The sequence below is a fragment of the Typopeltis vanoorti genome, chromosome 13 (genome assembly GCF_054136105.1).
Source record: "Typopeltis vanoorti isolate ZY-2024b chromosome 13, IOZ_Tvanoo_1.0, whole genome shotgun sequence".
NCBI lineage: Eukaryota > Metazoa > Arthropoda > Arachnida > Uropygi > Thelyphonidae > Typopeltis > Typopeltis vanoorti.
In genome coordinates this window covers 23985415-24000089 of record NC_143561.1, presented here as the reverse complement: position 1 = coordinate 24000089, position 14675 = coordinate 23985415, and the positions used below count along the sequence as shown (strand labels likewise).

Sequence of the window (14675 nt, the reverse complement as noted above, 5' to 3'; positions counted from 1 at the left end):
TTACAATTTGAATCGCAGGTTTCTTTCTTGGTTAAGTGTCACCTGATAACGCGATGCAGCCTTGATACTATCATCAACAATGATAATTGCTCTAATGTACATATTCATAAAAATAATAATAAAAAAAAGTTAATAACGTGCAAAGTTCACGTCCGTTTACTGCAATTAACTGGGACAAAAAAAAAAAAAAAAAAAGTTTTGGTAAGCGAATTTCACGATCTGCGAGCAATAGGAACCAGTTTTGTTTTGTTTTTCTCCCTACAATAAAATCATCACCTGTACAGCATTATCGAAATCGTGTTTGGCTCCAACGCGCTAAGCTTCTTAAAACAAGACCATTATAAGTTCAAATCTAGTGGCTGACTAGAGAAACTTTATTTTATTTTTCGACTGGTTCCCGAGTTAGTCGATCTTCAGCACCGGAAAGTTAGGATTTTTTTTCCCCTGAAACTCGGACTTCTATTGCACGATTTAAGAAAATCGACCTCTGAATTCAAACTATTTCAGGCAATAATATATATACAGACTTACAATGACCATGAGATGGCGGCAGTTGTTTGCCATATTCTCCTCCCCGAATGGCTATTAAAAGCGTTCATAGCCTTGAGCCAGCTACTGTTATGACTCTGCCTTTTTTAATGATCAAGAGCCCCATCCTCATTCAATGTCTACACTGAAGCCTGACACAAATGCAAGAAAACTATCAAGGCTTCCAAAACAGATTTTGAACGGCAAAAAGCAGGAAGCTTGCAGCCTGTCCAAACAGCAGCCGTGCCTTTTGGGTCCCTTGACAAGGCAATTGGCCGTAACTTTTGCCCTACACTATTCCCACCTTTATCATACCCAGATGGTTCATTTGCAACATCACCCATAGAAAAAGCTAACGTCCTGGCATTACACTTTGCTCCAATGGACACATAACTGACAATGGCAAATGCCCTCGAGTCATTCCAACTGCTCAACATACAATGCACCCTATATCCTTTTGCCAAAAGGACATCACAAACCCGCTGTCTAAATTAGACACAAAAAATTCTCCTGGACCAGAAGGAATTCCTCCATTTATCCTGAAGGTCTGTGCATCTGACCTGACTCCTATTCTATGTCACCTGCACACACTCTTACTCCACTGGTATATATCCCCAAACCTGGAAAGCCCTACATTCACCCCATTCCTAAAAAGGGTGAAAAATCATCTGCCATCTAACTACCGCCCTATCTCACTCATTTCGGTCCTATCTAAAGTAACGGAGAAAATCATCAACTCTCAAATCCTAATCTACCTTGAAGGTACCCGGCTATTAAGCGACCACTAGTACGGATTCTGCCAAAGCCGTTCAACAGGAGATCTACTCCCATACATCATCCATCACTGGACAAGCTCTATGGAGAAATTCGGCGAATCCCAAGTAGTTGCACTTGATATCTCCAAAGCCTTTGACCGAGTCTGGCACAAAGGCTTACTGAGTAAACTTCCATCATTTGGACTGCCTCAGGACTTTTGCAGATGGATTGCCAGCTTCCTGTCTGGATGCACACTATGTGTGATGGTAGACGGCTCCTTATCCTCTCATCATCCAACTAATGCTGGGGTCCCTCAAGACTCAGTTCTCTCACCGACCCTCTTCCTTCTGTATATCAATGACCTACTTCAGTTGACCTCTAACCCAATACACAGTTTTGCAGATGACAGCACACTACATTCCTCCCTTTCTTTTGACAAACCCTACCCTACACAACTCACTTCAATACACAGAACATCAACCCCACTGCCCTTAATTCCGACCTCCAAGCCTTCGTCTGATGGGGCTTAGACAACCTTGTCAACTTCAACGCTAGTAAAACCCAGTTCTGTCTTATTTCTCACCAAAAAAAATCATTTTCCCCAGCATTGTTTTCGATAACACTCAAATTTACAGACAAGACGAAATTTCTCTTCTCGGAATTACCTCGACATCAAACCTCTCCTGCATAAACACATCACAACCATTGCATCCTCAGCTTCCAAAAAAAACTAGGTTTTCTCTTTCGCTCAAGACGTTACTTCACCTCTAAACAGCTGTTAACACTATACAAGTCACAAATCCGCCCAGCCCTCGAATACTGCTCTCACACCTGGAGTGGGGGCTCCAAAAAGCTCCCTCAAAATGCTTGACTCAATACAAAGGAGAGCAATTAGACTAATAAATGACCCATCTCTCATCAACCCGCTTCCCCCCACTTTCACATAGACGCTTGGTTTCTGCAATCTGTATATTCTATAAATACTTTCACGGGAAAGGTTCATCTGAAACAGCATCAATAATCCCCCTACCCTGTACCAAGCTCATTGGAACACGTACAGCTGCCGCCCATCATCCTTTCACTGTACACCTTGAAACCCACAGAACAATTTCTTTTCCTCATCATTCATCCCTGCTACTGCAGTACTGTGGAACAGTCTTTCCCCTGACGTATTTCTCAAGGAATACAACATACAGGCGTTCAAATCAAATGTAAACAAGTTCCTCCTTTCACAACCCACCACCCATATACGGTACTAACGTACTATAGGTTGACCAGCCAACCTCCTATATATGGGCCCAACAAAATAAATAAATAAATAAGACATAATTAGGGAAAAACAGATATCGCCACTTATCTTATTATTTAAAAAAATTTGAAAGCTGAAGATGAATAATGTTCAGGTAATAATGGTGCAAAAAAATTGTATATGCAGACTATAAAATAAATGAAATAAAGTGAATACTGTTCAAAAATCTAAAGACATAAAACTGAAAACTGCAGTTTTGTGAAAACTGAGACTAGATTTTTTTGGACAATAAAATCATATTTATAGTAAAAAAAAAAAGTGCTAAATGTTTGTGTTGATAGTGCAGAAGGTTTCTCCAATAAATAGAACTCTATTCATCATATTCATCATATGTAATAATCTCCACTCAACATCTGTTACATCCTCACTGTTCCGGTCCATCCAACTACATGCACTTTACGGAGAAAAGCAATGTTTAATGTATATTGTAATTATGGTTGCAGTACAATAATGACCATGCAGAATCCACTGAACCCCGACAGTATCAGTAATGCATGTTCAGAGCACAATGAGCGACCTCAAAACGGAAATACACACAATTTAATGGGAGGTTCCCATCTTAACCTATTCCTAGAGCTTGTGTGTGTGTGTTGCTTTATTCACACGCCAACCATGCAGTCCCTAACATATACTATGGTTTTAAATCTCACTTTTAGTTATATTTTGACTTTCTACGTTTAATGTAATAATTTGAATAATTAAAATACCTTACTCATCTGTAGTTAGTATAAAAGTTAACAAAGTTATTCCTTTCCGAAGGTACATATTACATATTAGTATTACAGAATTAATTTTATAACTATTTCATTAATGCTTCGTTTACCTTCTACCTATACTGTGCAAAAAAACTGGGTTTTATTATATACTTAAATTGCTACTGTCCCATAAGTTTCAATCTACCAAGAAGAGAATATTAAAGGAATTCTCCAGGAGTACAATATTGATCGCAGACAGGCGGCTCTGACGACGCCAATTGAAAGAGTCAAAGAGGCGACATAAAACACGAGGCTTACTTAAGGAAAGTATAAGAGAATAAGCACTCAAGTAAGTCAATATTATAAAAATGAAGGCAACGAAAACTTCCCCGATGGAACATCACTTTTAAAATATAGCGAATGAAATCTTGACATATTACTTTTTTCATAATTACAATGAAATTATTATTATACTTCTTGAAAACAGCACGGCTGAGCTTTTGAGGGGGTTCACTTGAATCCTCCAGTTGGTGAACCAGTTTGCTAGCTCATTGATACTACCTTGGAGTCTAGTGATTGCTAGGCCCTTATCCTTATTAGGACTGGCTTAAAGGGGCGAAGCAAGAATGCTTTTCATATTCCCCGTTATCTGTAGAGGACAGTGTAGGGATAGGGATATCACCCTCTCCAAAGAAATCCAATTAAGGAATGATAGTATATAATTTATAAAAAGGTGTAATTGGTAATTCCCTTTTTTATTGTAATATCTTTAAATTTCTCAAAACTGAAAATTAAATCAATTATAAAATATATTTTTACAATTTTTTATATAATAATCTATTAATAAGACCCCAGTAAAAGTGATAACTTTTAATTAGTGTTAAACTTCAACAAACTCAAAAAAATTATCACCATAATTTCGAACTGCTTTGCCAATAAAAATGGCCTAATGATAGCTGAAAAAAGGAGAAATATTATTATTATTATTTCAAATAGTTTTTGCCAATAAAAATGAATTTATATAAAACATCTTTTATCAAGGAATCTTGAACTTAGAAATGGCTTTATGCGTAAGACGAAATGCCGTCAAGATTACCAATTTCCTTTAACTACTTACAAACTATATAGTTTGATATTGTTCAGACTGAAACTGACGTCAGTGAATATTTCCGTTATTTTACTTGGCTTGTCAAAATGTTGGTCAAGTCCGTTAAAATCGGAGTGTATGAAATCAAACGAAAATACTTTGAAAGAGAATGGTTTCTACGTGTTATAAACAAGTGGAAACCCATTCCACTTGTTTTATTGATGTCAATTGCAGTGTGATTCTCTTGCCGGTTTTCCTGCATTGCGTGATGCTTTGCATTTGCAAAACGTGGAATAAACCAACCGATTAAAAAAAAAAAAAAAACAGATTTCGTCCAATTGCCAAGTCTTACTAGTTATCTAGGAGATTTGGCCACCTGAATTGGATTAATGCCGTGATAGATAATTTCACTTAAATACTGGGCAAATAAATAAAAGTAAACAAAATACAAAATAGATCGTTTAACGCCTTTTCATTTCTCTAAAGGAAGTAGACAAAACTCTTTTAGCCTTAAGAGTAACTAAAGTAGGGCAGAAGTACTATGTACATTGATTCCATCTTATGTTCCTGATCCCAAATGGCAAGATTGTGCGAAAGTTAAAGGTTTTGGAGTCGTCTGAGTCAAACTATAATTGTCAACTCTAAAACATGGACTTATTCAAGACAACAACAACAACAACAACAAAAAAAAAAAAATCCTATAATCAAATCCGGCAATCAAATAAAAAAAAATGTAGGTCACTAAGTTTTTAATGCTAACGTTATCAATCTCAGTATTGATATCCATAGGAATTATTACTGATTACTTATTAGTATTAATAAATATCACCATACAAAGATTTTGAGGATAGATATATCCCTAGTTTTTGGAATTATTGGTTCTTGATTATTTTCTAGTAGATCCTGAGGAATATTTCTATTATCTGCTATTAAGTTTTATTTCTATTTGTTTAGTTGCTGATGGAAATGAGACCATCTTATTTTCATCTTATTTATGAGAGACCAGAAGGGACAGGAAAAGATCATATTTGGTTTGGTTGTTTAGGTAAAACGATCCAGCTTAAGAAACTCTTGGCCTGGTCACAAGCACTCATCGAATGCGCAACGTTACTGGCATCTATGGTGGTGGGACAATGTTGCATCAGACTCAGATCATAAGTTCAAAAGATATTGTGGGAGAGGAGAAGAAAGAGAAATAGCCGTAGCTCGTAGTCGTAATTTTAGGCTTATCTTATGCCTAAATACAAATGTTTTATGGGTAAACCGTATGTGTTCTCTTCTCCAGTTTGCGGGATGATGGTGATAATAATAACAGACTAGAGTGTCCTGGGAAAAAACCCTTTCACCTATCTCCATATGATACCAGCTAACTCACCTTCCACTGAAAAGTCTTGATGAAGAGTCTTCGTCTGCTGGTGGGAGTGAAACAGGGTTTTATCGAAATCAATTGAGCTTCGGAGAGTCTAAGAAAGAAAAGATTAAATTGCATATTTAAGAAACTCATATGGAAGTTGTTGCAAAGAATTGCAAAGCTGTCACCCGCTTCCTATCGGGGGGGGATGTCTTTTTCTGTTTATTGAGCATATAGACTCCCACCACCACGACATCCATAAACAGGATAATTACAAGGTTTGCCAAAGGTGTTAAAAAAAGGTTTCTCTGCTCCAATAAGCAATCCCTTAAAAATAAATTTCAAGGTCATAAAAGAGTCAGTAAAATCCTACATAACAAATTAGTTATGTAGGATTTATGTAAATTTGCATCTATGTTAAATAACTGACTGTTATTTAACATAGATGCAAAGAAGGGATTTCAGAATTCAGAAAAAAATGAATAGATACTAAAAATAATAATAAAATAAATAAAAAAAAACATTATCAAGACTTGGCAACCACCCTCGAAACTTAAGAACTCAGGCGAAACATCTTAAGAAATAAGAGAAATAAACAAACAAACAAACAAAAAATCAGATACCTAAGCAAACCTAGAAAATGAGTTCTGTCTGCAGTAACAGTGATACTAACCGCAGGATTGACTGACAAGGAACCCAACTGTTACACCTTATCCTGTTCTGGTACCACAAAAATTTTCAAGAAGCTCGTGAGGCTGTTATCAATTTTCTCAACCCTAATACGATGGTGCTCTCAAAATTTCAAGTTTTTGGCAGCTGTCCAATCTTGTCTTTAAGACTTCATTCAGCATAATAAAACAACTCAGGAAGTGGACACTCGCCAAGGTGTACCATGAAGAGAGCAAGAGCCATCATCTTTAATTGTATACTTAACGAGTATTCAAAACAATTCTGTTACTGACAATTCGAAAGGCTCTTATAATAATACTTATTTGCATTCATTAAAATGATATTGCAGGAATTTATAGATCTATTGAAGCTTCTTTCTCTACCAGGTGCTAAACTCTATGATCGAATATCAATCAGGAATGTGCTCAGAAGTTGAACCACTGAAAGTATGATTTTTCAGACTAAGGAAAGATTCCAGATTATTTAATTCATATATTAATATTTTAGTAGGCATTCTGTACACATGTTCATATCAGTTCTCAAATTCTCAAAAAAATGACACAGGAATGTCTAGGCTGAAATGGACTGAAAACAAATAGTCTGAACTCTTACAAAAATTTATAACTTGACTGAAGATAGATTGGACTGGAGAGCTACTAATGTATTTTAATCTAATATTCAGCTCAAAAAAAAATTTTTTTTTCTCACTAGGAGGCAGGCCTGCCATATGGTTACGGTGTTGTAAGGTTTCGTATCTGAATCTACAGTATATAGCAAAAATACACTGATTCAATGCCCACGCAAATAACGTTTTTTCATTAAAAAAAAAATGGCAGATAAGGTCATGTAATTGCCGTCAGAGATATCAGGAGAGCTTTTGGTCTAGGCAGTGAAACAATAAAAAGTAAATGAACAACTTATCAGACGAGGGCTACATCCGATCGCTAAGCACTGTTATCACTACCATCCACTGAGGGTTTTTTTTTATGTCTAAATGATGTATGAAAGTAACAAGTGCGTAAAATTTTCAAAATCCAAAAATTGTAAAGTTCAAAATTTACACGTGTTTATCATTGCTTTATCCTGATGATGCCGTGAGATAATTGATGGAGAAATGTTAATGTTTCCTACTAAAGTTTTTTTTAACGAGCGTACTTACTCCTTCACAATTCGTCCACGTATTTTCTTTAAAAAATTAAAAAGAAGAATAGAAAGTTTTTATACTGGTGAATTTGATTAAATATATTTCATCTCGGTTAATTTTATATCCATGGAATTGGACATTCCCCGTTAGTTAACAAGGGTCAAACTGAACCAACATTTCTGTTCGGATGTAAAGCAGCAACTACGGTAAAATGTGCGTCAAATATACAGGGGGCACTGGTTAGTTTTATCCATGACAATTCTCCCGCTCATTCAGAGTTGTCCTCTGAATGATATAGTCTGAGACGTAAGGAGATTAAGATCAACACGTGCGTAACTTTTCCTGATTTATCTGCAAGAAATAGAAGACCTAAAACAGTACATAAATAACAATACTAATACCGTTATCAAGCTAATCGTATCACTTACGGGTTTTTCTTTTTAACCTTTCCATTAAAACTACATAATACACATACATAATCCGTTGACCATGATCTTTATAGAACAATAAACTTAGTCTGATAAGAAAAAAATCCAAAAAAAAAAAAAAAAAAGCAAACAGATAAATATAAATTTCTACTACATCCCTTCAAGGCCACACTTTGGATCCGTGTTCTGGTTAGATACAGAGGCACGATGAAGGTGATAATCACAGCTTATATAATGCAATACTCTGCGCTATCATAAGACATTCTTTTGTCTTGATAATGAGAATGAAGCAAGAGCAGCAATAACTGTTTCCGAAAAGGTATTTAGTGATAGAGTTATACGCCTCAATAAAGGTATTTTATTGAGGCGTATAACTAACGTTACTGAATCAAGAACGCTAATTATTTGTAATCGTTTATACGATATGACAAAAAATAACATTTGAGACTCAAATGCATTACAATTTGGGGTGACGTAACTGCATGACAAAAAGCATAAACAAGTTCTCTTTCATACATTTGAACAGAGTGGGTACAAGTAACTGATAAGTCTATAAATCAAGCATGAAATCAAAAGATCTCAGATGTCAAGAAGATATATGCACGGAATTGTCAGCGTAGAGCACGTACACTATAGTACATAGTATAGTATGTAGTACCTGCCTGATTTTCCCCTTTCAGTAGTTTCCGACCGTAGGTGACTTTGTAAGCATTGCCTACAAAGTATTCCTGGTGAGATTTTTACAAGATAGTTCACCATTGCTCTTCCCCCCCTCCCCCCATTTTTATCCAGGCTGGGACGTATTCATGACTGTAATCCATGTGTGTTTACGGGGCCGGTTTGCCTGTTCTCGAGTTTCTGGATGAAAAAAATCCTACCGCCGTATGAGACCAGCTAACTTACCTTTAGTCGAAAGAGACCAGAAAAAAGTTCCTCACATCACTGACGGGAATCGAACCCAGGTCTTTCTGACCAAAGAGCTTCGTCTATACGGAGGGGTAGTATAGGAGTACAGAAGGCTAGTATATAGTCATTCGTATTTTCTATTTAACCTTGTAAAGGTAATTAAATCTTGTATAGGTATAACAACATACAAAATTAAATAAATCTGTAAATATATATATATATATATTTACAGAAGAACATACTAAATTTCATCAAAATTAGTCCAGCTTTGGTGAAGATATCGGTAAGATGGACGAGGGAATCGGTGATAGTTATTGTGTAACACATATATACTAAGAAGCATTTTGAAATTTCTTTATAAACTTTAAGAAACTGTTCATCTTTGGAACTTTAGTCTTTGAAACAAGTCTTCGATGAGTTACACAATCATTTGCATTCTTATTTTCATCTGTATTTTACTTCAGTTTAAAGCAATGATAAGTGTGGAGGTGGAGCAATTTCACAGCTTCTTCAGAAATGTGTATTTTAGATTACAGTGAGTACTTCGAGCAACTGTGATTCATCACAGTTTGCTCGAGATGAAATAAACCCGAAGTTGAGTGACGTCACGTGTTGCGAACTCTTATTGTTTGCAAATAAGAGTTCAAGTAAGAATATATTGCAGTATCATCTTGAATCAATGTCGTTTTAAGGCAAGTTTAGAGTTATTAACCTGAAGATTTTTTTGCTACAAATGAGAAGGGGAAGTTTTCTGATTTCCTTAAAACGACTTTGATGCAAGATGCTGCAATATATTCCTACTTGACTTTTAAAATACAGAAATATAACTATCTATTAATTTTCTAACCAATCCAGAGTGTATACCGTGGATAACACCTCATGTATTTTTAATATATACATATATATTCAAGAGGCCACCTTGGAAAATAAAATCAGTCACTGGCGACGATCACGTATCGAATTTGCATTTATTACGCAAATTAGATCACGAGGTATTCAAGTAAGACAGGCCGATGTAGTTTTCAGAACTCTCTTCCGCCGTTACGACATTCTTCCATCCGATCAACTTAGCATTTACAGGAAATGAATGAAATCACGTGTAACTCCGTTTCCGCAGCTCACGTGACCACTAAGTGCATGATTTTCGGATTTTTTGAAGTGAGAGTATCATCCACGTTTTTGTTTGTTTCAAGAATTTCTTATTGAAAGCGCAATCTCACAATAAAAATTTATTATTTTTATTTCTACAGAATTGTCATTTAACATATTCATACCTTTGCTTAATACCAAAAGCATTCACTTTTTTTTTTTTTTGTATGTTTCCTATTTAACAAATATAACGAAATATCACAGGAGATATACTCGTACATCTTAGTGGAATTATAATTTACAGAAGTTACTTTACATAAAATAAAAAGAAAATGTTATAGTATTATTTGTAAATAATAAAACAGTTTAGAAAAGATATGAAGTTCGCCAATGTTGTTTGAGTCCATGAGAAATAAATTATAATCTACTTTCAAAAGATATTTAAAATGTAATTTCGCGTTCATTAATCTTGCGCTAAATAGAAAATCTTTTTTTTTTTTTTTTAAGTAGGATGTTTTAGCTGTTATGCAGCTTTAGGTAGAATTCGTGTTCCCAATTCTTCACCCCCGCGACCACACGCAAAACGAATGAACAAAATATCGTTTTTTCGTTTGCCGAATTGATATAACCAAGTTATAATTCCGTTCAAAATTCACCAAAAGTCATTGCATTAATTTTTTTGTCAGTTTTATTTTCTCCTTACACAAAATGAATGCATCTCTATCTTTAAAAAGAAAAACAATATTCTTACCTTAAAATTACTAATCCAGTTGAAGAAACCAAAGATTTCTTATCCACTAGCGACACGTTATCCAATTACCATAGATCGCCCTGGAAGCCTTTTTAAAACTGATCGTAAAGTTACGACATATTACGCAACACGCAAAAGGAGCGATGCGACATCTAGCGAGAACGAGGAGAATCACGTTAGACCGATGTCATTAGACTGATGATTTCGTCATCGCTGGGAGTTAAGTAAGATAAGATATTATTCGCATAGGTGTCCTAATATACCTTTGCACTTATTTTATTAAAAGTAAAAATGTCACCCAGAGCTTAAATAAACATTACGAACGTGTTTCAATACAGTTACGAAACAGAAGACGGCTGTGTTTTGATCTCTGATAATTGCATAAGGTTAGAAAACCGGCCATGTGCACGACATTACGTGCAGTATTTTTGAGGTATAGTAGTAATTTATTTGAGAAGTTGTAAGTTATTTAAAGTTTAGGAATTATGTTAATTTCACTTTTTTACCGTTTGGTAACTTTGGACTCTTTCATTTCACATGTCAAAGCTTATAATAATAATAATTTTTTTATTACATATGATACATACATTACATACATTTGTTTACATGTGATACGTACATTACATGCGTTTGATTACATATGGTTCATACTTTTTTTTCTTTTTCTTTTTTAACTCTTGGATGAGATGTAATTTCTCGGCTTTCATCCTCGAAGCTTACTTGTTAGCTTATCTGAGGATGACACCAGTTGGTTATTATTTATTGGTTTGTTTGCTTTGTTGGTAAGTTACGAAATCAAATGTATGTTTAATAGGTTGGATTCCCACTGCAGCCGTTTAAATTGAGAAATTCGCGCACGCGCGAATTTCTCAATTTAACATACGATACGATACAATTTAACATATTTCACACACACATACGATAACTTGGAATGTCTTGATGTGTCGCTGAACTGGAAGCCTGAACGAATATATTGTGTTTCATTAAGTTTGTATGGTATTTTGGGTGCGTGTTTCTTGTTCGTAGTATGTCCTTAGAGCTCTTTTCAGGCTTTTGTAGTTTATAAGGTGTATTCAAAAGGTAATTTGTTTATCATGTCTGGGATGTAGAAGTTTCGTATGGCCTTTCCGTTGTGATTATTGTATTTATATGTGATATAATTAGTAGTCTGAGGTCTTGTTATACGGTATGTGTTTCTGACTGTCCTGTAGTTGGCATCGAAATAATGTTTTAGCAAAACTGCATAGTGACATAAATGTTTTGCTGTCAGTATTTTGCAGTGTATATAAAATCGTTATTATTGTCTCTTTATTCCCAAAAGATCAGTTTTATCATTTTGTACTGTAATGACATTAATCTATTTAGTTTGTAGGGTGCACAGGAAGCATACGTTGTTATAGCGTATATTAGTATATTTTGGCATAGTGATTCGTATAGTAATGTTTTTAGGCGTGTTGGGAATTATGTCTTTTAACTTGTAGTAATAATAATAATAATACCTTTATAATACCAAATAATTCATTTCAACGTTTTTACTTTTTACATATAATACTAATGCATTTTGAAATCATAAGATTGAACAATAATTATATCTAGATTTTCTAAGTAATTTTTAATTTTTTTAAACACTTTTTAAGTATTTTAAAAATAAATTAATTTTTTAACAAAAACGAAAAATATTTTGCAATTTTATTCTCAAGAACTTAGAATTCATTAATGGTCCACTTATTTTTGGCGATATATCTGATATATCTTTTTCAACGTCCTACTTCAAACAGGGAAGGTCCTGGGAAATTTTGATATATATATAAAGAAAAAGTCCTTTTTAGGACTTCCAGGGTAATAAATGGCAATGCTGTAGCCAATGAAGTTTTAACTGAGGCTCGGCTATTGCCGTTACTCAGCCATGACTAGGGCTTTTTAGCTCAATAACATCTCATCCACACAGATTTTCTTCATTCAGATGACGGGATAAAAAGTCAAGGACTCAGTCCATCTCCCAGTTCTTTTAAGAACTTCAGATAGGGAAACAAATGCGTAAGCAATCTCTATTTTCAAGATCCCTCTTTCTAAAAGCATAATAATATTTATTTATTCACTCATAAAATTACTATATATATATATATATATATATATATATATATTCACTCATATTCACTCATAAAATTACTATATATATATATTATTATTATTATTATTATTATTATTATTATTATTATTATTGTTGTTGTTGTTGTTGTTGTTGTTGTTCCGGGGAACTCCAAGGAGTCGACAGACTCATCGAGGGAGGCCCTAACATCATGTCTGGAACAACTATTCAACATTCACACAGTATCTATCATATCTTGCCTTGAACTCATTCACGGTCGAAGCACCCACAACAGACTCTGGAAGCTTATTCCACTCATTCACCACTCTCCAAGTAAAAAACCTAGCTCTAACACCCTTGTCAACCACGCTCTTGCCCAGCTTCCATGCATGGCCCCTAGTCCTCCCACCACCAGTCATATTTTCAAAAATCTTATGGATCAATCTTATAAAAACCCTTCAGTAATTTGAATGTCTCAATCATATCACCCCTCCTTCGCCTATCGTCCAATTTCTGCAACCCACAAATCCTTAACCTATTTTCATAAGGTTCATTCCACAGACCTGCTATCATCTTGGTCACTCGTCTCTGGACCCTCTCCACTTCCTCCCCATCACGAAGAAACCCTGGTGCCCATAACTGGGCACAGAAGTCCAGATGGGGTCTTATCAAGGCTCGACAGAGGAACAACAACTTGTTTGTCTCTGCATGTTAAAGTATTTTTCATAAGCCAAGTGATTTGGTGAGCTGTTTTAGTTAATTTTGCAATGTGCCCCCTAAACTTCAACTCCCTATCCACCAGCACTCCCAAATCCCTGGCCTCATCAATTTCCTGGAGTACGGTTCCACCAATGCGATATACTGCTGCTATTCTTTTCACCCCAAAGTGCATAACCTTACACTTTGCCACATTAAATTGACATCCATTTTTCCTAGCCCAGTCCTCCAAACTATCCAAATCATCCTGTAAAATTTTGACATCCTGTGCACTCACAATTGCTCTACCTATAATAATAATGCATTTTGAAATCATAAGATTGAACAATAATTATATCTCAATAATTATATATATATCCACTCAAAAAATTACTATATATATTCACTCATAAAATTACTATATATATATATATATACAGGGTGTTCGGGATAAATTTGACATATTTATAATTAATTATATTTTTCCGTAAGTTACATGTATTAACACACACTTCTCTTCATTTAAAAGTTTGGACCCTTCTTCATTCATATACAAGATGTCAGAAAGGATGGATAGCTGGAACCCACCTGAATCATGGAAGAGAATAACTTGTATCATGATGATTCGTGCCCGCCATCAAAATAAGGATATTACGACTGCTGCCCAATGCTCCCTGAATACAGTAAAAACAATCAGGCATGAACTAGAGACTTGCAATGGTGACTACGAGGATGTAGCAAGAAGAAAGATCCCTAGCAGACGATCTGATTGCGTTCGTACAGCAGAATTCCTCGCAAATCTGCAGGAACAGGTGTTGAAGACCCCTGGCATTGGAATTCGGGCTTTGTTCGTGGAGTTGCTAACTGTAGTCAAGCCCTGGATAACAAGGGTAGCCAATGGTAGGCCGTATGTATGGCAGCAGGATTCGGCCCCTTGCCACACCTCTGGGAAAAGTCAAAAATGGTTGTCTGAAAATTTCTACGACTTCACCAGTCCAAATGTTTGGCCTCCAAACTCCCCAGACCTTAACCCCATGGATTATTTTGTATGGGGCGCAGTTGAAAAAGACACCAATCGCACTTCCAGTAATACAAAAGTCCAGTTAATGGATAAAATTAAAACAGTTTTTGCGGCCCTTCCCAGGGAGACTGTAGCATCAGCTTGTTCGAGGTTCCG

General features: G+C 35.4%; 1 protein-coding gene across 1 annotated transcript in view; it reads right to left on the bottom strand.

The window, feature by feature from the left end:
• Positions 1 to 10754, bottom strand: part of LOC150099993 (ATP-dependent translocase ABCB1-like) — a 370123-nt gene extending 359369 nt beyond the window's left edge. The window contains exon 1 of the mRNA XM_090402525.1: positions 10714 to 10754. The gene's annotated coding sequence lies outside the window, so the exon portion shown is untranslated. The remainder of the gene's footprint in view (positions 1 to 10713) is intronic.
• Between the last annotated feature and the right edge of the window lie 3921 nt (positions 10755 to 14675).